This window comes from Stegodyphus dumicola, chromosome X1 (assembly GCF_044657685.1).
Source record: "Stegodyphus dumicola isolate Sdum_Otavi_A_Nest chromosome X1, ASM4465768v1".
NCBI lineage: Eukaryota > Metazoa > Arthropoda > Arachnida > Araneae > Eresidae > Stegodyphus > Stegodyphus dumicola.
This window is the reverse complement of record NC_140780.1, coordinates 251,359,872-251,387,734: the sequence shown is the minus strand read 5'-3', so window position 1 is coordinate 251,387,734 and position 27,863 is coordinate 251,359,872. Positions and strand designations below refer to the sequence as shown.

General features: G+C 32.2%; 2 long non-coding RNA genes across 6 annotated transcripts in view; one reads left to right on the top strand and one right to left on the bottom strand.

Annotated features, from left to right (window-relative positions):
• Positions 1 to 18,051, top strand: part of LOC118185061 (uncharacterized) — a 30,706-nt gene extending 12,655 nt beyond the window's left edge. For all 5 annotated transcript variants that reach the window (XR_004757544.2, XR_004757541.2, XR_004757542.2 and 2 more), the window contains 2 exons: positions 621 to 805; positions 17,566 to 18,051. This is a non-coding gene — a long non-coding RNA (uncharacterized LOC118185061). The remainder of the gene's footprint in view (positions 1 to 620; positions 806 to 17,565) is intronic.
• Positions 18,052 to 24,747: 6,696 nt separating this feature from the next.
• LOC146993474 (uncharacterized) lies at positions 24,748 to 27,863 on the bottom strand. The gene is made up of 2 exons (XR_015038464.1): positions 25,491 to 27,863; positions 24,748 to 25,140 (listed from the first exon to the last, which is right to left on the bottom strand). It is a non-coding gene; the product is annotated as an uncharacterized LOC146993474 (long non-coding RNA).

The window sequence follows — 27,863 nt, the reverse complement described above, 5'->3', positions numbered from 1 at the left end:
TTATTTAATATGCATTTATTCTTCTGATATGTCCATTAAGTTATTAAATAAATATACACTTTGCTTTAAAGTTGCTGTAGTAATAATATTAGTTTTGAATGTAAATAGTTGTATTGTATTAAGCTAGTTCTGAAGCACTGACAGACTTTTAATAATACTTGTAATATTTATTAAGTATGCGTACATTCAGTTCACACTTAATTGTATTTTATTTTGTGGGAAAAGTAACATGTTTTACATTATATTAAATGAAATTCTTCTTCAAATTAGAAGGTTTAATTCAGATTAAGTGTAAAATACCTTTTTTTAATAAGTAAAGCCAGATTTTGTGACACTATTTATAGACTTCTGCAATTTAATACTCCATGTTAGGAAACCTAGTTGTGATTTTTTTAGACAAAATTAAAAGATTACTTCATTATATTCTGGAATTTCCATCTTTCTAAATATATTTAAATAATCACATTTGCTTCTCCTTTCTCAACCAGTTTTCAGGTATTTCTGAGTCAGCTTTGTATAAATGAAATATATATTGCAGGCTAATTTTTTAAAAAGAGTATTTTGAAGACCCTTTTAATTTTAAAGAATAATTTTAGTTATTATTGTTATTTTTTTTCTAGGGAATCATGTATGTGATAAACCTAAATATCCTTGCCCCCACTGCTGGAAAGAATTTGGGAAACGAAAATACCTAAGTCAACATTTAAAAATGCATATTCCAGATTCATTTATGTGCCCACACTGTTGTCATACCTTTCGGTGGAAGTATCGTTTAAAACAGCATTTAGAAGTTTGCAACAGACAGGTAAGATTTTTTTTCGGGGAGGGCAAAAAATGTAAATTTTTGGATGTTATATGTTACTAGAATCATCAAACGTTATGTGATCTGTGAGTGGTCAAGTGTTGTACAACTATTGAACTCTGGTATTCAGGTTCAAAATGCAGCAAACTGGCTGGCTGTATGGGGTTTCCTGTATATGTAATGTAATTATGAACTATTTTACCAATTAGGGCTGGCAGCCTTCACATGCTTTGATTTAATCAGTTATGTTGTAAGGTATTTCTCTTGCCTTCTTAGCGTGCCTTCGTGGTGTAGTGGTCAGCACACTGAGCCGGTATTACAGAGGTCCGTAGTTCAATTCCTGGCGAAGGCGTTGCTAATTTTTCATCTCTTCTGCTTCCAAAAATTACCTAATGTCTCTACAATGTGATGAGTAACTAAGTAAAATGTTTTTATTTGTTTAACATAATTATGGGCATCTTATTTCATTCATTTTTAACAGGAGCTTTTATTAAGCTTATTATTAATATGCTGTCGGATCACAACAGCAGCCTGATCTGTGGATCTGATGTGTGCTGATTTTTTTGTATGAAGAATAAAGCGTTTTCTGAACACATTGTGCCAAAGTATTAGAATTGAAGTACTGCATCAGAATTACTATCACTAATATCTCTGGCAGTATGCTACAGTTAGCAATAGAGAGCTTCTGGTACCATTTGAAAGAGCTTGTGATGCAGAAGGCCATCATTTGACAAAGGTCATATTCAAACAACGGCATTCCTATACCTACTATTTGATACAGAAAAAAATATATACCATGCCCACGAAAGTCCTTATGCAGCCTTTGTTTTTGCACTGGTGCTCGTTCCAGTCTTAAAAAAATATTTTAAATAATGCAGTTACTCATATATTGATGTTTTAAAATTTTTAAAAAGTATTTTGTAAATTTATTAATCTTTTTATACAGTCACGCAGCCCCTGTAGTTTTATTTAGGGAAAAAAACATGGGTTGTTAAAAAAAGTAAAGCACAAAAAATTGTGACTCTGAATGAATTATACATAGATTATTAAGAAATAAAATGCAAAAGTGCAACTTCTGCATCTGAGCTATTTAATGCTTGGAAACTTATTAAACTAAAATTTAAATGCCAGTTTAGGAAAAGGCATTTCATGTGAATGGATACATGTAAAAGCTTTACTATCCAAAAAACTTGGGAAATGTCAAATTATGGATTGTTGAGCATATGAAAAATGGAATTCACATTAGAAAAGCCAAATGAATGAGAAATACTTCTGCTCTAAAATTAAAAGCAATCGTCAGATTTGTTATCAACTTGAATATCAAAAGCCTACATTCAAAATTCTATATCAGGGGGAAACTGCATTTCAGACAGAAAAGCTGACATATTTAATGGATTTTAACCCTCTGAGTAGCATGGCTTTCTAGATCTGCTCATGAAGTCTTGTATTTAAATAGCTTTTATTAGCTAAATTTTTATAATTACATATTTTAATATCTGCTTTAGCAAGCTTCCATTCATTAAGATGATATTTATATTATTAAAGATAGTAAAGAAACAAAATATTTGAAATTATAATACAATATATACCAAGTGGCAAAAAAGTTCATGACTAAATGAAGGCAGTCATGCCACTTAGTTAACAGGTTAAACATGAAAGTAAAACATCTGATCCAATTACAAACTCCTGCCGAATGTGAAAGTTGGTAAAGATGTTGCCACTCATTCTGACAGAAGTTTAAGCGAACAAATTGTTCTTTATTTAGTTAGATAACAGAGAGATACAAATTAATGGACATCACATATAAAAAAAGTTGAATTACATACTTGTCATAATTTTTCATGTTATATCCCCATACCTAAATTCAGGTATCCTGGCTTTTTTTATGCCCGGATCTTGTAACTTTGAAAATATACTACTTCATGCTATGCCAACTGTTAATCATTTTTTCCAAATGTGAAGAAAAAAATATGATAAGTGATATAACGAGTACGCACAGGTACAGGGCAGCAAATATGGATCCTGCATGCAAATGTTAAAATATTTTTGTTGGAATGCAAATATTCCACCACAATACCCCCCCACACACACACACACAGACACACGTGCCAAAGGCACAAGGGGTCAGATATATCTAGGGTTAAACTTGACTCTTCTGCCAGAACGAGTAATCCACACTGGAAGTTTAGTGCAATTAGGTCTACTATAGAAGTCTGCTCAGGAACAGGAGCCGATGCTACAGTATCTGAAACTAAAAATGCTGGTTTCAGGTGATCAATGCTGATCATAGATTCTTTGTGCAAAACAGCTTCAATAGCCACATGTGAGCCATCAACCATTAATGACAACCGCTGACTAGGGGCATGGTAACAAAGTGTCACTGCATTTGTTAGATCAGTTTTGCATTTTCAAAGGCTGCACTTGTTCCTGCTGCCTAGCAAATAGGATATTTAGCATTTTTCTCACAATCTTTCAAAAGAGAATGAAGCTGGGCTTGGGTAATTATTGCATATTTGCCAACCTATGACACTCAAAAATCAGGAGATTTTGCCAAATGTTAAAAAACTTTTTAAATGATAAAAATATAGTTTTTAATAATTAATTAACTTTAAATAGTAACTAATTCTTAAATGCAAGCAACACATAAACATTTTTATTACTTGCATCGTTTAAGAAAACAACAAAAAACAAAACCAAAAAAAAAAAAAAAAAAAAAAAAAAAAAAAAAGACACTTTAATCAGTTTTCGTACAAATGTTATAAACAGTGGCAGATTTTGTTTTCTTTAAGAAAGAAACTTCATAATTTGTTCATAGCAATTGCCACATAGGCCTACTTTCACTAATAAAAGTTTTTCTAATGTGTCATCACTAATATTAGATCTAAATTTAGTCCTCGTTTTTGCAACTTAAAATCCTCTCACACTCTGCATTACTATGGGGAACTGTTAAGATGGCCAACATAATTTTAGACAGTTCACTATATTTTAAAATTCCATCAGCACCTTTCAGTTTTCCAATTAAACTCCACTGGGTGTCAATCCTAGCTGATTTTATAACTTCATCTAAGTTTTCTAATTGTAAATTGCTGTTATGCAGCTGTTGGAACAGTTTCAATTTTTCCTTCCTTTTAGAATTCCTTTCAAGATAATAATAAATATCAACAATGCGTTCATCCACATTTATTGGTAAAGAAGCTGCCCCTTTTTCAGCTGCTAAATTTAAGAGGTGACAGGTGCACCTCATAATCTGCAAATCTGAATTTTCCGTTCTTAAGATGCCTGCAACACCAGTCTTCAAGCCTACCATTACTGGTGCATTATCGGCAACAAGTGCTAAGCAATTATCCAGAGGGACTGCATTTTCTTTTAAAGTTTTAATAATTAGCTGTGCTATATTAAAGCCTGTCAAATGTTCTAAAGCGGGGACAGAAAATAAACTGCACTCAATTTCTGAAGACTCTGGATTAAAAAAAAAAAAAAAAAATTTGGATACAGTTTTGAATCGGTATTATTGCTTCTATCCGTAGAAAGGCAGAATGGAGCTGTTTTAATTCAATCAATAACTGAAGATTGATTTTTCGAACCCATTTCTGTAACAATTGCACCTGTTTGGGTTCTTGCACTTGAGTATTTCTTAGCGATTTCACTATTGGAAAACATTTTACTAAATAAAGCTGCAGCGTGATCCGGTGCATTCAGTGGCAGGTTGTGCTCCAGTAAAAAGGCAGAGAACAGACATTCTGCATTAATAACTTTTTGGTCCTTTGTTTCTGAAGAAAAATTTAATTTTTTTTTTTTCAAAACAACTCATGTTGTTCTTGTGTTTTTGTGCACGCACATGTTTGAGAATATCTGCCCTTCCACAATGCAAAATCAAAAAATTGCAACGACAGGTGGTACACATCGCAAATTTATTACATTTCCTTGAGGAAATAATGGAAGGAAAGTCAATTGTGTACAATTTTTGAAATGTACACGAGTATTTCACCTTACTCACAGACATAACAAAAGATGATAATTTCTAAAACTATTTCCCGAAGGCATGTGTACTCACACAACTCAGGACAAAATGAACGAATTAACTAAAGAACATCCAAATAACAGCTTGCTTTGTTCTCATTGGCTAATATATGCCAGATGACACGCAGTGGAGCTTGATGCCCATTGGAGAACGACGTTTCTGGATACGTATATGTTCTCACTCGCAAAGCAGAAGTTATCTGATTCGCAAGGTTTTGTTTTAGATATAATCTAGAGAAAATTCAATTTCTTTCAGATGTCCAAAATCACTCTTTTTTTTTTTTTTTTTTTTTTGGTTCATATAACAAAGTATTAAGCCAAGTTCCATAAAAATCGTGAGAAATTTTAAGAATAAGAAAAAGTCGGGAGAAATATATTGTAAATCGGGTTGGCGGGAGAGCGTTCGAAAATTGGGAGTCTCCCGCCTAAATCGGGAGAGTTGGCAACTCTATTACTGGCTTAGGCAAAAATCGCTGACAAAAATTCAACATTGCCAAAAATCTCTCTAGTTCAGACATTGTTATAGGTTTAGAAATTATTGTGATTTTTTCCAGTAATGGGTTGAATACCAGAAGTGGTAATTAAACAACCAAAAAATGATACCAATGACTTTCCAAAAACACATCTAGCAGAATCCAATTTTAACCCATATTTCTTCAGTCTATCAAAAATTAAACGAATGTGGTTTTTATCTGCTGAATCATCGAAGTAGGAAATGCAAAGATCTAAACCAAAAAGTACTTAATGAGTAAAGCTTTGGAATATTTGACCTGCATTTCATATACCAAACTGCATTCTAAAAAATTCGAATAATCTTAATGGGATAGCCACAGCTGTTTTGGGCACATCCTGTGGATTAACAGGAATTTGATGGTATGCCCTAGTTAAATTGAGTGTTGAGAAAATATTTTTTCCAAGAAATATCTGTGTACAATATTGAATATGCGATACAGGATACTGATCAGGAATAATAGTAGCTTTCAGGCAGCGATAATCACCGCAATAGTGCCAATCACTGTTATCTTTATGGACCATGTGAAGAGGGGGCCTAAGGGCTTTTGGATGGCTGAATGTTTAGAGAACAGAGGAGGACCTTTAGCTCAATACAATGGAAAATTCTTGAATTCTGATTATTGTTGGTTACATAAGAAGGATTAATGAGTTTGGGAAACTCAGCTAGTAATCTATCAAATTTATAATCACAAAGAAGTACAGATATGCCCGAATCAGAAGAATTCCCAAACAATTTACCGCATGATGGCAAATTAGTTTAAGAATCAATAAGGCAATTATTAGCAACATCAACAAGTAATCCACATTTCCTAAGGGAAATCTACACCTGTAATTGACTGATTTACATCTGCAACAACAAATAAGCAAGCAAAAGTATAATGCAAATTTAAATTCAAAGTAGGCATTTAGTGTCAAATGTGGGAATTTTAGTTCCATTGGTGGCAAATAAAACCAAATTATGGGAAGATCTAAAACACAGAGCATACTTTTTTGGTTGCAGACACATCCAGACATGTATCAATTAAATATTTTATTTTTGAAGGGTACCTCAAGAATATATGATTTACCTGGTGTTTGCTATTTTGGCCAGAATGAGATCACCCTATTCATATCCCTTTTGGCGAAAGGAGCATGGAGACTAACATTTCCTTGCTTGTTCCCCAAAATTTACATGATAAAAGCAAAGCTAGTTTCTTCACTCTTTCAGGGCCGTTCCTAGGCCATCGGCTGCATGCGTACTCTCCTAGCATTGCTGCCCCTAGGATTGGCCTGACTGCAAACTTTTCTAGGATTGCCACCCCCAATATTAAAAAAAAAATTCAATAATTAATCAAATTTTTATTTCATATTTATTAAGTACTTACATGTGACAAATTGTATAAAAAGTATTTACAATGAATTTAAAATATTTAGTAGTGTTAACGATAAAGTCCGCCCTCTAATAATTATTTTCGCTGCTCGCATACTTTTACGCACTGCACCCCTGCAAGGAACAGCCCTGCACTCTTTATAATGGTTACTATGTTCATGTGATTTTCTGTGCTGGTACGAATGTTGAGACTTATGCTTAGGACTACAAGAATTATGTTCCAAGGTACAGGTTTAACTCACTAACTTTGTAGTCAGTTGTGTTACCTGGTGTTCCACATTAGTTGTACCAGATTCACTTGGCTGAGGGGTCACAAAAGCTGTATTCACATAATAATGAGTCACTCAATAATCTTATCAGCAACCATAGCCAATTTACTCAAATTATCTTCACCAAGTTCAGCTAAAATAGATTATGTACATTAGGAAGCCTTGCAAGCCACAAAGATCTTAGCAAGGGTTCACCTGTGGTATCACCTGCCAAAACACTCATATGAGTCAACAACTTAGAAGGGTATTGATCGCCAAGCTCTAAACCTTGCAAAAGAGTACGAATTTTCGACATTTCTATTTCGACATGCACTGAAATCAATCCTTGTTTTAGGACATCATATTTTCCAGTAACAGAAGGTTTTTAAAATTATGTTGCCAACAGAATTACGTGTATCGGTGTCTACAGCAGCAACAACATGGTTAAATTTTGTTAAATCCAAAGTTCTGTTGGAAAGAGAAAACTGCAATTCCAATCTGACAAACCATAAAGCAGGACTTGTTTTCCAAAAAGGCTGTTGTTTTACTGAAATGTGACGTGTGTAGCCGCTGCACCTTCAGCTGCAATGTATTCAGCAGAATTTTCATTATGCAACATAACCAACTTCCTTCAACTAAGCATTACAAATATTAGTGCCAAGACATAACATAAAAAGATAGAAAACCTATCACATATCCCTGCCTATTAGAGATACACACTGGAATGAAAATGAATATCAACAGAAATATAAAATATTCACTACATAAAAGAATGCTGTACACATTAATATGGAAGAAAAATCAACTTGAACCAGTCCTACCTGCATTCTAAAGTACACGATATCCTGGAAAAAAATTATCCAGTATTAGCATCGACATGCTAAGTAATAAATACTTCCACTGAAATATTCCTGATTTTGTAACTCCACACTAAAATCGTTTGCACAGACACTGCTGTCATAGAATCTCAATATTCAGCTTCCTTGACTGCAATTCACTTCACTCTGACCATGCATAACTGCAATGTTCTTTGGTCACCAAATGTGGTGTTGGTTTAATGCCTCAATACTCCAAATTTGTCAGAAGGTTTATTAAAAAGAAAGTCGGGTACAGAGCATCAAATATGGATACTACATGGAAATGTTAAAATACAAATATTCTTGTCAGAATGCAAGTATTCTACCACAAGAGTACTTATTTAGAAATCAGAATGCAAGTATTCTACCGCAAGAGTACTTATTTAGAAACCGTGCATAGTAATGTAGTTAGTAAGAATGTTATAAAGAAAATAATAGTGTGATGTGATTCCGGCTCACAAAAAAGTTATATTGTCAAGAACTGTGCAAAAGAATTGAAGTTGAACCTACAGGTACAGTATAAACTCAAGAATAATAATTTGGAAGTAACAAGACTACACTTATATGACATTATATTTATAAGTTGTTATTGGCAAGTTTGGATGATGATTTTCAATGCAAAATAAATGTACTTAATTAATATCATATCTGCAATTATGTTCCTAAAATTAATGATGTCGCTTTTTGTACAAGTTTGAAAAAAGGTATCTAACAAATTTTTCAAGCACTGATGTTCAGGTAGTAGTAGGAGCTAATGTATGGCCACATCTGATTTTTTTCAAGATTAATGAATATTTAGTAACCTAATATAGAATATTTAGATTTTAATCTTAAAAACCTAAATTCGCATGGTCACTGATTGGCATGTCAGGAAGTGATTGAATCATCTCTTCAATTATTTGTTTGCATTATTTTGCTCTTAAAATATTCCTGCATTCTGTGTGTTAGAAAACTTAAGAATCTGGGGTGATGACAATACACTGCATTGATATGGCAACTAAATGTAAGACTAGTAAATGACTGGCTTGAGATTTTTTTAGGTTATTCATATAGAACTAAAAACAAATTTCTTATAAATATATGAGAAGCTCTATTATTAATACAATAATGACAATTAACAATTAATATTGAATGCATAGGTAATATAATAATTGTACGTTATTGTCCTCATTATCTTGCGGTGTATACGAGCCAGTTTCCCTTAGAAAGTCCTCCACGAAGGCATTCCTCCCCTTAAGCAGATAGCCCTAGTGTGCTTTGCCAAATTTAAATAAACCAAAAAAAAAAAAAAAAACATTATCTTGCGAGCAGTAACAGTTTCTCTAGTTTAGAGTTTTAAGAGCATTCTAAATTTTTGCCTTGTCTAAGACAGTTTGTAGATTGAATTAGTCACGCCTTCTTAATTTTTCAGTTATACTTTATGTCAGATTTGCTATAGTTGAAACGAAAACAGGATTGTTGGTTCGTCACCCTCCTTGAAATTGAGAGGGTCTGGTAGATTTAGTGTAGATCGGTAAAGTTCCTTAACACTGGCTGTGAAGTAATATTTCTTGAAATGTCAAGTGGAGCCATAACTAGGGTTGCCACTTTTTGGCTGTCAAAATCCAGGAGAGGAAAAAAAAATATAAATTTTCATAACTTTTTATATTATTTTGAACTTATATTTTGCATTCGATCGTACGGATTTCAAAATATCTGGTCTGAAACTAACAAATTTATAAAACTATTTGCAGTCCATTTTAAAATTGAAGAACGTTAGGATTTCTGCCTTGACATGTTCTTCATTTAAAAAGTTTCTTTCCTTAGTCCATACATCGAATGCTATAATGAAAACATGCTCACAGGCAGCGTTTGATACAGGTATAGACAAAACGAATGAAACTACTTTCTTCAACATATCTCCAACTCTGTTTTCAACCATTGAGAAAAATTTTGCCCACTTCAGATCAACTCTTACATTTGATTTAAAAATCCTGTCTTGAACCTCCCTCAAAATACAGAAATCTTCATAAAGTTTATTTTCATCAAAAGTGATCTTTAAATCAATGGCGAAGTCTACATTCATTATAAATTATTTTCGACGAGAACTCGACAAATCTGGTTTTTAATCTCACCACTTTTTTCTTGGGGATCATAGTAAAAATCAAGCAGTCCATGTTTTATCCCACTTTCCTTATGAAAAGATTGCATGACTACTGAAAACATTTTAATGTTGCCTTTATTCGATGCATCTGTTGCGACTGAAAAAAACTCTGCTTCTTTAATCTCATTTAAAAGTATTTCTTGAGCTGCAGGAGCAAGCACACTCTCGCAAATACTTGTACATTTTGTTCTACCACAAAAAATCTTTTTTGCCAAAGAAGAATCTGGAAATAGAGTGCTATACAATTTGCTTGTGCAATCCTGGCTATTAAAACTATGATGGTGCTTAATCCGATGATAGACTGAAGTAATTTCAGTTGCTGATATATTGTCCTCTTCTTTTGAAGATTCTTCATGAAAAAGTTTGAAACCGATTGCGATATTAACGATTCAGTATTAACGGGTGTTTCTTGCATTGGGAATGTACAGTTATAGCTCTAACATCTTCATACTTAATATTAACTGTTTTACGACATAATTTACATTCTCCATTAAAGTTGTCTTTCTTCATAAGCCAATTAAATATAGTTAACCACTTGTCTTGAAACAATGTCGAATACTTTCGTCTTTTTCTGTGGCACTTGTTCACTTGCTAAATCAGAATCATTTTTGCCACTAGATATTATTATAAAAGCATTTAAATAATTTCAAAATACGCACATGTTCGTAGATAGCTAGCTAACTGGAGACTAAATGAAAGCATGGAGGGGGCGTGCACGTGACATGCCGGCTCCACTACTCATCAGCAAGGCGCTTACTCACCACTCACCGTAGATCGCTGCTGCAAAGAAAATATGAGTAGGCATTCTTTTGGCTGTTGTGCGTGGTCATGTGATTTTTGATGCTGTCAACCATTTCGTTTGTATCGTTATTTTCAGGAAAATTATATTCCGGGAGAGAAATATTTATTTTAAAATACCTTCTGGGAGCTGGGAGATTTTAATTTTCAGGGCTCAATTCTGGCAGAGGTGGCAACCCTAGCCATAACTGAACCTTCTGCTATGCCAGAGAGAGCCTGTCATCTCATATCTTGTAACAGCTCGAAAACTGGTCTATGGGGGACCACACACATGAATTTATCTTTGTGTGGTCTACCGCAAATCAAGAATCCAGAGTAAAAGTACCAAAAGGTAAAGAGATGAAGAAATTTATAAATTCTTTGAGCAAACTGTAAAAAGATATAATACGCAGTAATACACTGGGGTGCAAAAATTAAGGACGAAGTCGAAAAATTAGCATATCAGCTGAACGAAGAGGCAGAGCGGACAGAAAGACCAATCAGGAGATTAAGTAAGGTGATGTACGGTAGCACATGCGCAGATATGCAGGTAGACGTAATGGGGGAGTGTCTGAGTAGTATAAAGCTTGTTGTCGGTGTAAGATCAGTATTTCTGGCAAAGAGATTGCACGCCGTAGAGCAGTTAAAATCACACCGAGTTGCTGCCTCAGCGAAAAATGGCGAATAATCAATCTGTTAGATGACATCTGGATGCTTTTACGCGAGGTCGAATCATTGGGAAGTTGGAGGAAGGCCACAGTGTGACAAGTGTGGCTGCAGAGTTCGGATTTGCTCACAGCATCGTTTCACGACTTTGGAGACCATTTCGAACTACAGGAACAGCTATCCGGGGGTTTAATAGTGGTCGTCCACGAGAAACCACACCCGCAGATGACCGGTATATTGCCTTACAGGCCAGAAGAAACAGGCGGCAGACAGCGGGAGAAATCGCTAGACACACAACACAGGCGACTGGACGACCGATATCGCGTTTTACCGTGGCCAGAAGACTGCACGGTGGTGGTCTGTTTGCACGACGCCCTGTACGGTGTGTACCTCTAACGCCTGCCCATTGGAGAAGGCGTTCTCTGTGGTGCCGGGAACACCGGAATTGGAGAGACAATGAATGGGGATGAGTACTCTTTACAGATGAGAGCAGATTCAGTCTGAGTAGCGATTCTCATCGCATACTCATCTGGAGAGAGCGGGGAAGCCGCAATCATCCCTCGAACATCATTGAAAGGGACAGGTATGGAGGTGGCGGTGTTCTCGTTTGGCGAGGCATCATGCTTGGTAGTCGTACAGACCTTCACATCTTCGACGCAGGTTCAGTCAACGGGATCCATTATTGTAACGAGATTCTTCTTCCATATGTGCGTCTTTTTAGAGGCGCTATGGGTCTGCAGTTCCTTTTCATGGGCGACAATGCACCATGTCATCGCACAGTAGCTGCCGGACAGCTCTTAGAGAGTGAGGATATTGAACGTATGGATTGGCCGGCACGATCTCCGGATCTTAATCCCATCAAGCATGTATGGGATTTTCTAGGCAGACGCTTGGCAGCTCGTACCTTACCACCAGTAACGATTCCGGAGCTTCGATTGGCGCTGCAAGACGAATGGGCAGCAATGCCTCAACAACTCATTGACACCCTCATTCTCAGTGTGAACTTGCCTAGCAGTCATGGGAGATCATATCCCCTATTAAAGACCGGATGTTTCTTGCTGGACACCCATCACAGGGATGTTTCGGCCTTCAGTCGCATTGCGCTCCATGCTACTTTTTCAATAAAGCTTCTTTTTATCCCTCTGATTTCTCTTTAATAAGTGTTGCTTACATTACTCATGTCCTTACGTATTGGGGATCTTATGGTATTAAATGTGTTGATTTGGAAAGCTTTTGTACAAAGTTATATTGAAAAAACCGTCTCGTCCTTAATTTTTGCACACCAGTGTATATTGTAAAATTACCTTGAATCTAAGGTTACCCACTTCTTAAGTTTAACTGATAAATTACATACAGTAAGACATTTACTAGCAATACGTGAAATAATAACATTTCACACTTATGTTGTATGTTTACAATGTTGACCATTGTATGTACTAGGCTAGCAGATTTTGGAGTTTAGCTTAATAGGCCAATACCGATGAAAAATACAATGCTGTAGTTTTAAAATATGACAGGGCAATAAAAATTGCATTCTTTTATCGAAGCACTCATAAGCAATGAAATGTAAACCTAAAACCTGTGTACCTGCATATTTATGCTCATATATTTGAACTAATTCCTTAAGGAAATAGTACTGGGTACATTGCGGTCTGTTCTTTCATGATGCACATTTTATAAGTAATGAATTGTTAAGTCCTTAATTATGAAAATTTTACCTGGGCCCAAACTGTAGTGTAGTAACTGTGCTTATCAAATCAGCAAGTAAAGAGGCACTACTATATTTGTAGCCATGCTTTTGAAAATTTAATGCATACACTTTATTTATTAACCTTATATTTTTTTGTAGTTAGTAATACATCAAACATTAGTTACAAGATTATTATCATATAAGATTTTAAAAAACATACATTTTTTTTTTAGTTGCAGGCAAATACAGAGTTTGTACGGTCTTTAAGAGTCGTTACATTTTTTGAATTGATTTTTGGCCCTTAAACGTCCTTAATTTTGACCAAAATCGGCATCAGGTCCTTAATTTTAATCATTTAAAATTTCTGTCTGCTTTTACGACTGCCATTCTGAATGTGAATTAGCATTTTGGAGAAACATTTTTGGCACTTTATTGACAAATATGGGTGAATAGGTTCATGGATTATAATTTGCACCTATTTCTAATATAAATGGTGGGATACTCAAATTTCTGAGCAAGAAGTGAAACATAAGCCTTTCGAAATTCTTTCGTTTCCCCCCCCCCTAATGAAGAGCTCTTGAACAACTTTTCGCTTTTGGGAATGTGAATTCTTCTATTAAAATATTCTAAATTTGGTGATTTATCAACATTTTGGCAGTTTTGAGTTCAGTTTCTATAAAAAAAATAATTTGGAAATTGGAATTTTTCGACAATAGTTTTAAAAATATTATAACATTGATAAATTGCATTAAAATAATGCTAACAGTTTGAAATATATTCAAAAAATAACATTAAAATGAAACATTTCTATTTTTCGCTCTCATATTATAAAAAGACATTACTTTCCAGTTTGACGACCTATTTATACAATATTTTGAATCTGAAAAAATAATAATAATAATAATAAATTAACAGAAATTACAAAACAATGGCTTAGGAAAAGCAAAATAGCTATGTAGTTAATTAAAAATATCTTCGTTTTAATTTTTTTCATGGTAAGAGTTTTTTCCATGTAATCATCTCATAATATGCATGAGTTTTATGTAAAACATTAATTTTACACCTTTTCTCCTCTGATTTTTTCCAACATATTTCTCGCTTTTTTGCTCTTACAGAATTGGTAGGGGTAATTTTTCTTTAGGATTTTAAACATTGCAACATGAAAAGTTTAGAAGGATTTGAAAGCAAGATTTATAGACCAACGAATCTGGAAGATTCCAGAAAAGTGCCTTCATCATATTAACACATAATGGATGTATTTTACAGAAAGTTTGTGGTGAAGTTCTTATTTTTTGGAGAATTTTTGGAAGAACAATTGAAAGCATAATATTTGAATGTTTTACTTCGGATACTAGAAAGTCTTTTTCTTAACATGTTTATCTTCCTTTTCACTAGACTCAAGCGTGGAAGTTATCAAAAATGCTTCTAATCTTATCACATGGATATTAATAAAGAAATTGAAAACTTGACAATTTTAAAGATCCATCTTATATGTCTCATACACAGGGCTGGCACTAGATATTTTCCCACCTGATGCAGTGTCTGTGGATTCTGAATTCTGCTGCCTAGTGTTTTCCTAAATTCTAAAAGTTTTGCCATTTCTAGATTTTTGTTGCTCAGTGTGTCACTAAATTCTAAAAATTCACCGGCACGTACCATATACAGTCAAAAGTCGTTAATCCGGACTCGTCGGGACTTCGCCGATTCTGGATTATTGATTTTTTCGGATTATAGATCATCAGTTTAAATTTCGTAAGATGACATGCAGAAATTCTAAAATTAAAAATATGAAACCGTAATTTATGAAATAAAGAACAATTATCATCTAAAGGGTATCAAAATTTACAAAAAAAAAAAAAAAAAAAAAAGCTTAATATTTATTTACTTTATTAAATATTTCTTTCAATGTAAGTTGTTTAAGTTTAAGTTGCTTCGTTTTATGTGATAATACTTTCTCTTTAATTCTATAAACAGACATAATTTCTTGTTCAGTTACAAAGTTCCGCTGTTCAAGTCCCGTTAATTGCTATGCCGAGAATACCGACTAACTTGTCAATCGAAATTTTTTCGTTTTCACTAACCTCTCTGTCACATTCTTCATGTCTTTATCCATTTTTTGCGGCAATTCCACTTTTTGTTTGTTGGACATCGAAACATACTTTCGTTTTGTAGATCCTTTGGAAGTTCCAGCATCGGAAATTCTATTTGACATAATCGAAAGTGCAAGTTTACTTTTATAAAATTGCTCTTACAGTCTGCAAAAAATAATAAGCGCGATCCAATTCGAAGATTAAGGAACAACGCAATCATTAACATTAACTGAAATAGATAATTAGATAATTTTAGCTTACACCTTCCGTTATACATTAAACGCGCAGGCGAAAACGTATTCTGCACTTGCGCACACGCATATGCGCAGTAGTCAAGGTCTTACGCGCAGGCGTAAAACGCATGTGCCAACGCGGCGCATGCGCAGAAAGTTTTTAGCTTTGAGGTCCGGATTATAGATCATTCCGGATTTGGGGTGTCCGAATTAACGACTTTTGACTGTATAATTTCATATTTATTCTGAATAGTCATATTACGAAAGAAATAAAATTAGCACCTTTTTCTATGCATTCTAAATGCATTTAGTTTTTTTAGAATAACAGAAATCTTTAATTGAATCCAAAAATTCTAAAATGAAGAGGAAACATATTGAAGGAAAAAACCGAATAATATGTATAGTTATTATTATGTCAATTAAGCAGTTGTTTATAATTTCAGCCTTTACTATAATTTTCTATTTCCTCACCAGAATGCAAATCACTTTTATTACTTAATTTAAATTAAGGTTTTGGGGTTGTAAGACAGAATTTGTTTCTGGCCTCGACTTGCATGCTGCATTAGTTTCTGTCAGCTCTGATAATTTGTAATAATTCACCTTTGCATTATTGCTATAGTTGAATTTGTTATGACAAATATTTGAATTTCTTATGACAATGACTATGTTATAACGTATGACTGAGCCAGCTTAGATTAAATTAAATTGTGTGGTCTTTGACTACACTATTTAATTTTATCTTTTACTACTAGTTAGTTTGAATTTGACTGTTCCTGTTTAATAAGATCACCACAAGTTGTAGGTGATTTTGCTAGCATAACAACATACCTTTATGTTCTAAGTTCTTTCTTAATAATCTTTATCTGACTTTGTAGTTGCTTTCAGACATAATGATAATTTGCTTAATGTCTGTCAGGGGTTTTGGAATATTTAACTTTTATCAGATGAAGTAAAACCTCTTAGGTGCATAGTCGAGAGATTGACAAGTTAGGAAATAAAACATGCAGAAACTAGTGGGAATACTGATTTGCATATTGAAACAAATTTCTAATTGCTAGAAAAGACGTTTAAAGAGAAAGAAATTGATATAAGTTAGCCAGAATGTTTGGAAAGGCTTCATATTAAAAAGATGCATAAATATTTTGTTGAGTATTGCTGCTACAAATTATAAATGTTTTGGAGCTTTTAAATGTGTTATCCTAATATCATTTAAGAATCAATCCATGTAAATCTATAATGACTAAGGGTATCTAACTAGCTACTGCATATTAAAGTGAGTTATTGCCTTTCATTAATCCTTACCATGATCACAAGATACAGCAAATTAATGTAAAACTTATTCTTTGCATCTAGTTAAATTTAATGCAAAACAACTTATCACCTCTCGTGCTTTAGTGGCTTATTGGAACCTTTAACTAGTATATTAACTGGGTTATAACCCAAGGAACTCTAGATGAAGCTATGACACTAACTGCATCAGACAAACAGAATAGAATTAATTAACTTTCAAAACTTGCATACATCAGGTTTGTTTTGATAAGCATGTCTTTAGGCAAGCAGCAGCGGGTGACAATGTCTTTTGTTATGAATCATGCCGATTATGAACTTACTTCTAATATTAACCTATGCCGTTTGACAAAATCTACATGCTATTTACTAAACCTCTAAACTGAGCAAGTACATGACAAAATGAAACTTAAAAGAATAAATCAGCATAAAGCTAACTTTTAGTAAAACTTAAGTTAAAATGTCACTAATCTTTTTTCAATTATGTCCAACTATTATAAGTGTAAAATAGTTAATGCTGCTTGATAAACATTATAAAGTTGATTTTATTTTCAAATTTGTTTTATAATTATGTTTATTAAATTATGTTTAATAATAAATCATTCTACTTGTGGATCTATTTTATTTTTAGGATGGTGAAGTTGAGAAGTGAAGTAGCTAATATCTTTTAACTGAATTTATTCAGTTCCCATTTGTTGATGGGTCCCTAATTTTTTTCATTAATGGGGTCCTTAAAAGTACTTAATTTCCATGTGCAGAAATGTGTACCCTGCAAATTTAATTTGTACGATTTTTTTATTTCCTGTTTAATATGAAAGTAGTATTAACTAACTATATATTATTTAATGCTTTGTATTTTTTTTTTTCCAGGGTTAAAAAAATGCAGCTTGTGCCTTAGATATTAATAGAAAAATATAACAAGAAAATGCTGTTTTTTCATTCATATTTTGAGACTTGCAATAACACTAGATTTTTTAAAACAGTTATAAAAGTAATAATCAATATTTGAAGAATCTGACAAAGCAAAAATGTATTGACTGGGTGCTTTGCAAGGTAGAAAAAGTTGGAGTTGCTCACTGGATTCAGCATTATTTTGTACCTTTGTAGAAAAACATCATCTGACACTGTTATATTATTAAAAAAATTAAATGGGTTTGAGGTATTTGTAATCATACTACATTCTGATTTTGATATTTTTCTTCTTTAATAAGCTTTTGTTTAAAATTGTACATGTCTTTATAAATGTATTTTTATGCTAAATTTCATATTGTCTTTTGTCTACTTTGTGTATTCTACATTATAATGAAATTAAATAATATTAATACTCAATTCAAATAAATGCTATTTATCATATGACATCTGTGTTACTACTTTCTTTTATCAGTCCCCCCTCCCTTTAAAGTGCAACACATTTAATACTTCTTTCAAGTAAAGAAAAAAATCCATGAGATTTTCCTAGGTTATTGGTATTCAGTTTGGTTTTTGAAATATGAAAAAAAGTATTAAGGCAGGAAAAGAATTCAGTTTAGGTATACTAAAACAATACTGTACATTCATTGTTGTTTCAATGATGTTGCAAATTAATTTTGTCCATAAAGTGATCCAGCTGCAATTTAAAGTTCTAGGTCTAATGATGGCCAAACCAATATACTTCACCCTTAAATTTTAAATATAAGATACTACATAATACTTGATTTTAAAATTTGCAAAGTTTATATAAAATGACTATTCTAGAAACCATACTGCTGTATCAATCTAAAATGCAACTCATTTGTACAATTCTTTTGCTGCATACTAAAATTGTATACAAAAACCAATGGTAACCAACTTTTAGATTGTAGTTTAAAGACTGCATAAATAAAATAATAGGAATAAAAAAACAAGGCTGCATCATAGCTAAAGTTGAGAGAATCAATAAGTTATACAACTTAAGGCTTGTATTCTTTATTATCGAGTTTTTATTCTTGCACTTTAAAATTGCATAGCTGCTAATACTTTCAGCTTCTGTTGTGTATCTTATTTATGATGAGAACTCTATAACAATACAATAAGGTAAATCAGGTTTAACTACCCCAACCCTCTGTTCATGGAGATGGAAAGCTAACAGTCTTTGGGAAGTATTGAAATGTGATTTTGCCCCTCGTGATCTTGGTGGTTGCTGGAAAATATAGCTCCCTCAAAGTCGTAGTTCGTGAGATGTCCATTTGGTCACAGGCAGTTGTCACAAATGCCACATTCAGAGTTGTTTCCAAACTCTTAACTAAAGATCCTAAAACGTGAGTCAAGTAGATGAGAAGGACTTCTGTCTGCTTTTTTAATAAGAGCCACGAACACTCAGAAACACTGAAACTAAGAAATTTCTCTGCATAGACAGTAAAATTTGTCTTGAAGGAAATCAAGGAAAATATATTTTATGTAAAATGAGGAATTATTGATATTCTTTTAATATCTTCAAAGCTCAAGCCCTGTTATGTTGATCTGAGACATGTTGCCTTAATATGTTTGGATTACTTCCAAATTCTTAATTTTATGAAACTGATTTTGAATTTTTTGCATGTAACAACATTTTTTATGTTACATATTGTTATGATTATCAGTACAGTAGAAGTCCAGAAGTCCGCAAAGCTTGGGACCAGAGGTTGTGCGGATTTTAGGATTTCAAGACAGAAAAGATAAATCATAATATTCAGACTAAAAGTTCAAAATAAATAAGGCATATTACATACATTTAATTAAATTATTATATACATTATAATTATATTGCAATAACATTATTATATGCGTTAAATTATTATTACGTATATAAATTTATTATATTATTCATTGTGTTATATATGCCTTATTATATCGCCTCATGCAAAGATTTCCGGTGTTAGAATCACTGTTGCTGTAAAATTTCAACAGTGTTTCTTTATTTTTCCATATATCGTACACAATCGTATCGCAATTCCATACAATTCTGCTATAAAATGCACCTATCTCCATCTTTTGCAGAATTTGTACTTTTTGCATTACCGTCAATGCAACGTGTTTACGTTTTTCAACGTTGCAAGCAGTGAAATGATGAGTTCATTTCTTATCTGTAATTGTATTAAAAAGGGCTGAAATTTAAAATATTCTTAATTTATCCACAAAGTATCTAGATTTAAAAAAAAGGCAGCATTAAATAATCTCTTGAAATAACAAAGCTTAGAAAATACAACGTAAATTGTGAACTTGAAAGAAGAGTTGAGTGAATCATCTGCTTTCTTACCTCAATGCAGATTAGAGGAGAAAAAACTTTTATCATGATGTCAATAATTTGATATTTCCGTTATTCAGTAATTATGAGGTCATTATGTGGTTAAGTATTTTTTCTTCGATATTTCGTACTCATTGTTGCGGTTTCTGGAACCTATAAACTGAATATTTATATTTTGAAAGGCAACGCGAATTTCAGGAGTTGGCAGGTTCCAGGTCGGCGGATTTTCAGTATTTGACTGTATCTTGTTTATGAGGCTACATAAAGCTTTGTATCTCTTAAGCAGATACCAAACCATCTGCCAGGTATTCTTATGTTATCCCTATTTTCATTTGTTTGCAAAAATGTGTATGAATTTCATTTTAATGGCTATTGCTTATCCCCATAAACTTTATTTGATGTAGATCATACTATAACCACAAATAGCCACCCAGATGGTATAGTGGTTAGGGAAGCATACTGCAGTACTGAAGGGCCCAGGTTTGAATAGTGGAGAAGGCATGATGTTTGTAAATGTATAGTGTCCATGCCGCATGGGGGAACTCTAAATATGTGGTGAGCCGAAAGTCCTCTCAAGAGGTTGGGATAGGGAAAGAGGGGTAGGAGACCTTTTTACCTGTCCCCACGGGGTATTCTCCATCAAAATTGGGGGCAGAACTCAGCGAAGTCATACAATCACCTGCACAGTGCTCAAGGCTCTTGCCAATGGCAGGTGCAATCTTGCTCCCCTTTCCATGATGAATTCCGTGGGCTTCTGATGGTATTGTCAGACAAGTGAGATGAGTCACAACACATGACCAAAAATGAAATCTGAATCAGTTAGTCACTGAGGTCACCTGATCATGTAGAGTAGACTTTAATTAATGTGCTGTTCCTCTAAAAAATTTCATGAGACTTCAGCCTACAGCAAAACTTGTCTACAGACAATGCACGAATGACATGCTTACATTTTGAAAATGTGCATGTAAGGCATATATTTTTAATTAACTGTAAAATGAAATTAATTATAGTCAACTTAAAATCCATAAATATAAAAAAATTGAATAATTAAAAATACTGCTTGTTAATTATATGCTTATTTAATTCGAAATTTTCATTTTTATTGCTCAAGCAGAAATAGCATTAAATCAACTAATATGCTATTGAAGCAATTAATTTAAATCACAAATAATCGTAGAGAAAATTAGAATCCACAAAGCATATATCTTTAAGGTTTTAAAATTCTGATTCCTACAGGGAAATCTAAAAAAAAAAAATCTTGATAGAGATAAATATTATACATATAATTATCAACAAAAATACTTAAATTTATCAATTATGAATTTAAAGATTTATAAGATTGCTTTGTGAGCTTAAATTCTAAATTGGAACATGAAGACTCATGTTGTCAAAAAAGATAAACTCGTGTTATAGAAAAAGATAAAGGTTACATTTACCTTATCACTGAGAATGGCTTCATGAGTTTTCATGCCTAAATTTGGCTAAAATACAATCAGTTTTTTAAATAATAGGGGAAAAAATCATATTCTGTATTTGAGTTTTTTTTTCGGGGGGGGCAGATTCTGGAATTGTTATGTTTAAAAGCTGCTTTGAATAGTCTGAAACTGAACTTAGAAGATTATGCAATTAAAAATTGAATTAAATACGATTTTGCTTTTATATCATTTTTTTTCCATCGTCATTTACGAAGATATTTTAAATTTCTTTCAGTTTTATAGCACTACCTTTGCAAAAGTAATGCTGTTCATAGTCACCTTCTACTCTATGTGCAACTGAAAAATTTTTGTTGATACTGAAGAGTGCATAATTTACAGAAACTTTAGACACGGTAATGCATGGAAATTATGTAAAATATGTGTGTTTGCTTGGTAATTTTAGGCTCTAATTTTGAGGTTGCATAATTCACAAACTTAAAAACGTCCAATTTAATCACAAGAATCACATGTGACTTTTTCCCAGCATAGCTGAGGCAACCTGCAGGGTAAAGATAGAAGCTCACGGAAAGATAGAAGCTGGAATTAGCTGAAATACAATTGGTTACTCTTCAAAAATCCACAAGATCATTTACTTATCACGTGCACGAGCATTTCGGCATCATTTTATGTCTCTTGCCATCAGTTTCAGAAGAAATATTTTCCCTTATTACTCCACTTGCAAAGAATAAGCAAAGAAGTTGGCTGACCGAGCAGAATGGTTTATGTGTGGATACAGGTGATTCATATGTGAATTACAAATTTGTTTTACAGTACTATCTGATTCCAAGAGATACAACTATAAGTGCAAACACACATGAATAGCCTATTTATCTGTAAGAAACAGAAAATTGTTTGTTTCTACAAGTTAGCCATTACCGGCACAGATTTGTAGTTAACAATTCTACTGGACAAGTTGTAGTTTTTTTGCAAAATATCAGCCAAGGATGCATTATTGTTGATTTAACAATAATTTGAAGGAAATAAAACATTAAAATAATATAGGCAAGTTAATGTAGTTGCTTTCTGGGAGGGTAGACTAAAGAATTAACCTATCAATAGTAGCAGCAAAGTATAAAGAATTCACAGTAACTTAAGTAACTACTACTACTACAAAAATTGCATTCTGCAAATAGAATATCAGATACAGATTTTTGGATATTGCTTCATTCATTTAAAATTCATACTGTTTCTGAAATATCGCACAAATTGCAAGTCTAGAAATAGAAATAATTGATTTTCTGTCTGATCTGCAATTAAAAACAAGAATAACACAACCAGATTTTTGGATATTCATAGATGAGAAAAAATATCCACTCTTAAAAGAACTTATGAAAGGTTAAACTTCTGCTTTTGATCAACGTACCTATGAAAGTATTTTTTCAACAATAAACTTCTTAAAATTAAAAGTTCAGATCCAGAATAGCAAATGAGCATCTGAATGACTGCATAACTTTAGCAGTAACATCATGTCTATCAGAGTTCATTAAATTCGCAGAAGGCATGCAGTGTCAGGTTTTGTATTAAAACATGCTTTTTCTGTATTTAATTTACATCTTATTGAATGTTTAGTGTATAGTAATATAAAGTAATTTGCATTGTATTGAATTTTTAGTAATATAAAGAGTACAGAATTATTTTTTAACATACTACACATTTTTATATGTGTATAATTATAATTTCATTTTTATTATGTGTATAATTGAAATATTAAAAGAGCAATATGTAATTGTGGCTTGCAAATTTTTTTTTAAATTCTAAATTTTCATGCACCAAGTTAAATACTGAGAATCTAATTTTGAACTGAATGTATTACTGTGAGTGACAGATTTAAAACTCATCAAGATAAAGTGTGTTTAACTTAAATCTGTAAACATGCATTTTTGTAAATTGACTTGACAGTGCAGTACACTCAAACATGTTTTTGTGCGGTCTTTTTTGTGTATATATATATATATATATATACACTGCACACAATATATATATATATATATATATATATATATATTGTGTGCAGTGTATGAAAATTTCAATTGAATTGAAACATAATTGATGAAGTTAAGAATACAAATGTCATTTTCTTGCAATCGATGCCAAATTTGAAACAACTTCAAAATTTTAAAAGCAGCTTCAATCTTGTATATCTGGCTACCGAGACATATACTAGTATCTAGTAAAACAAATCGTCACAAAAACTGATCACCAATTACATGGTAACTGAAACAAAAGAACTCTAAACGAGTGCGAGGTAGTATCTTCAAGTGACAAAAGCGATTTTGAACCAGTTTTACCACAAGAAAGTTTGTGTATTGTCAGACTATGAAGGATAATGGTTATATGTATTTTACACATAAAAAACACAAAATTCCGTATGCGTAAAATAACTACATATGTAAATAAAATATATAAAAATATTGGTGTGTGTATTTTCTAAATCAGATTCTAAAAGGTTTGGCGAGATTCCAAGTAGCTGCCAAGTCTTGTGTTTTTATTGCATTAAAAAAGCAATTCCTAGTTATTTCGTAAGGTTTTGAATTCATATTTTCTACGTGAGCCTTTTTTTATGTGGTCCCTATTTGCCACATTAAAAAAATACTTTTTAATTGTGTTCCGAAAACTATTTTTTATAGCTACTCATTGAAGTTTTCTGCGATTTTTTTTATGCGGTCCCCGAGCATTTTTTATGCAGAGAGTGTATTTGATTACATATTTAAAGTTCGTAGACTCTGAAGTCAGTAATTTCCAGATATGAAAATTATTGAAAAGCAATCCATCATTTTATCATCATTAAGTGAATCCATCATTTTGTCATCATCCAATCATTTTATCATCATCAATCATTAAATACACTTTGCTTCAACAGAGGGAGGAGAAGTGGAATTTCAAGCAATTACTAATTCCTGATTGAAAAAAAAAAAAAAAAAAAAAAGTTAAATTTAAGTAAACAAAGGTATTTTAGTTTAATATAGATTTTTAACTTACATTAACTGGTAATGTTAACTTTCTGATCAATAAGGCAAGAGGAAAAAAAAACTGAATTTATCCTTAGATACTTAACATTTCTTCAAATTTTATCATCTTATAAAACCAAACTATTATTGCAAACAAATTATTAACTGGAAATATAATGTGACACACTCAGATTTTGCAAGGTAATCAGTGTGCTTAGATTAAATTCCTTCCTTTTAGTCATTTTTGGAGGAGGGAGGAACACATGTGGAAGATATATATCACTGTTAAAAAAGTGAATTCAAAATCGGATATTATTACTAACATTGCAAATAAAAAATGGCAAAATATTGAGAATTTTATGTAGGATGAAATATCAATATACTTCCATTCTCAATAACATATATACTTTATTTTCGCACATCAACTTATACATAATGTTTTACATTTAAAAAAACCTGATTACAGTTATACATAATAAAATAGCTTCAATGAATAGCCTTTCTGTGATGTTATGTAACATAATTAGTTTTTAGCTATCATATTATATAAAATATCTTTTAGAGGGAAAAATCTAATGCCTAGTCTTTATATGATATTTCAGATTATCTTTGCGGGTAAATGCTTTAAAACAAATATTGCACTTAAATGACTCACGGAAAACTTGATGACATTTTAGATGGCGGCGCATTGTGTGGACATCAAAGAATATTCTCTTGCATAAAGGACAAATAGGTTCTTTTAAATTATCTTGGTAGTCTCCTGTTAAGTTCAATTTCCAACCTACAGCAAACAAAATATTAACTTTAGGGACATGAAAAAGGTGTTTTCATGTTCATTATAGATTTAAACTCTTGTTTCTTCTACAGGAATTATTAATTACTCTCCAAAATATGTAACTCAAAATCTTAAAAAATCAAATTTTCTAATAAAAAGACTTAAATATGCAATATTTCTTCAAATTTAAATTTTAAATGCATAGAATACTGCATGTGAAAAATGACCCAAAGATATTCCTCAAAAATGCTGCTAAGCAAGAAGACAAAAACATAAATAATAAGTCTTCATGCTCAATTTAAACTTAAAAAAAAAATAAATAAATAAATAAAAATAAATAAATAAAAAGACTCCACTTTAACTGCAGAGCTCCACAAAATGAATCAACAATTCTTCACTCATTGAACATTATTTTGTCAGTTCCTGCAAATGATAAAATGGACTAAATCTATATTTATAATAAATTTTGACATACAAAGAAGCCAAAATGGCAAATACCATACGTAAATGTTTTTCAAATTTCAATTTTGTAAGTGCTGTCATGTTTTTTTTAATGTAGAATAATAAAAAAAAATTAAAAATTTAAGTAATTATATATGTATAACACAGAAAAGATGAAGCACCATTAAACATATTAAACAGAAATATATATAAAGGAATTTTGCACACAATATACGTTCAGCAATACAAATTATGAGAATAGACATGCTGTAGCAATAATGAAGGTATAAAAGATTCTGCAAAAACAATTAAAATGCATTTTACATATTGCAATAAACAATGTGACATAAGATAGTAAAATTAACAGAAAGGTTACTTACAAAAAAGATAGAAATATTTTAAAGGAAAAAAATGGATTCAGTATTTTTTTATAGTGTAATGCATTCCTGTATTTCTCTCCTTCGAAGAGTTCAGTATTTTACGATAAAACAAACTGCTAGTTCTGAGCAAACTGATTCAGAGCAACACTTTGCAATAATTCATACATAGCATGCAATATGCAAATTAAAAGGTTATTTTTACATATAAAATCACTTATTAAATATACAATTAACAAATTTCCTTTGTATACTCTAACAGAGATTCTAAAACACTAACATCGGCAATGGAAACTCTTCTTATTTTTATCAAGATTAAAGAGAAGCGGATTTTTCATTTAATATCCAAAATTCTAAATGAAGTTCAATTCAGCTTAATATTAAAATTTCTTCAAAACTGTGTGTTTCTCAAAGCCTGCTTTTGATGATCTCCTTAATACAGTGCTCTGTAATTACCTATATTTATTTCCCTAAGCTGCAGTTAATTACCAGTTCACTTTTTTAAGTTCTTACTAGGTCATATTTATAACTCTTGAATATTTCCCTAAAATTACTGCTACAGTCATAAGTCGTTAATTCGGACTCGTCGGGACTTCGGCGATTCCGCATTATCGATTTTTCCGGATTATAGATCATCAGTTTAAATCTCGTAAGATGGCATGCAGAAATTCTAAAATTAAAAATATGAAACCGTAATTTATGAAATAAAGAACAATTATGATCAAAGGGTATCAAAATTTGCAAAAAGAAAAAGCTTAATATTTATTTGTTTACTTTATTAAACATTTCTTTCAATGTAAGTTGTTTAAGTTTTGCTTCGTTTCATGTGATAATACTTTCTCTTTAATTCTATTAAACAGACATAATTTCTTGTTCAGTTACAAAGTTCCGCCGTTCAAGTCCTATAATTGCTGTGTCAAGAACACCGACTAATTTGTCAATCGAAATTTTTTTTGTTTTCAATAACCTCTGTCACTTTTCTTCGCTATCGGAAGCGAATTATAATGACGAGGAACTTGTTTTAAATCATATCAAAGACGGAGCATATCGAGATGAAATACTACATTTGGTAAGGAATTATAAGGCAAATAAAATAAAAACATCTGCGCTGAAGATAGGATAGTGCTGACAAATCAACTTCCAATTCATTAGGCGCCCGCCGCCGAGCATCGTGAAATTGATAAACAGATTTCGGATTTCAAAACATACTTTCGCTTTAGATTCTTTACATATTAACAAATATATATCGGAAATTCTATTTGATATAATCGAAAGTTTAAGCTTACTTTTATAAAATTGCTCTTACAGTCTGCAAAAAATAATAAGCCGGATGCAATTCGAAAATTAAGGAACAACGCAATCATCAACATTAACTGAAATAGATAATTAGATAATTTTAGCTTATACGTCCATTATACATAAAATGCGCACGCGAAAACGTATTCTGCACTTGCGCACACTCATATGCGCAGTCGTAAAAGGTCTCACGCGCACGCGTGAACGCCTCTGCGCATGTGTCAACGTGGCGCATGCGCAGAAAGTTTTTAGTTTTGATGTCCGGATTATAGATCATTCCGAATTATGGGTGTCCGAATTAACGACTTTTGACTGTATTAGTATATTTACGTTCAAATTTGGAAAGAGTAGTATTCAACATTTCTGCTAAAATGTGAAAAACACTGCTTTTATTGAGACTGCCCTTGCTTATTTCTGTACTTTTCTGTAACAATATACATCTCTAGTATTAAATCATAAACTGAAATGTCGAAAAATTTATTTCATGAAATGAAAAGCCATGAAAAATTCATCTTAGAAAATAATAATTAGTTTTAGGAATAATTAATACATTATAATAACTAAATATAAAATCATATGTAAACTGTTTCATTTCTTTTTAACAGCAATAGTTAT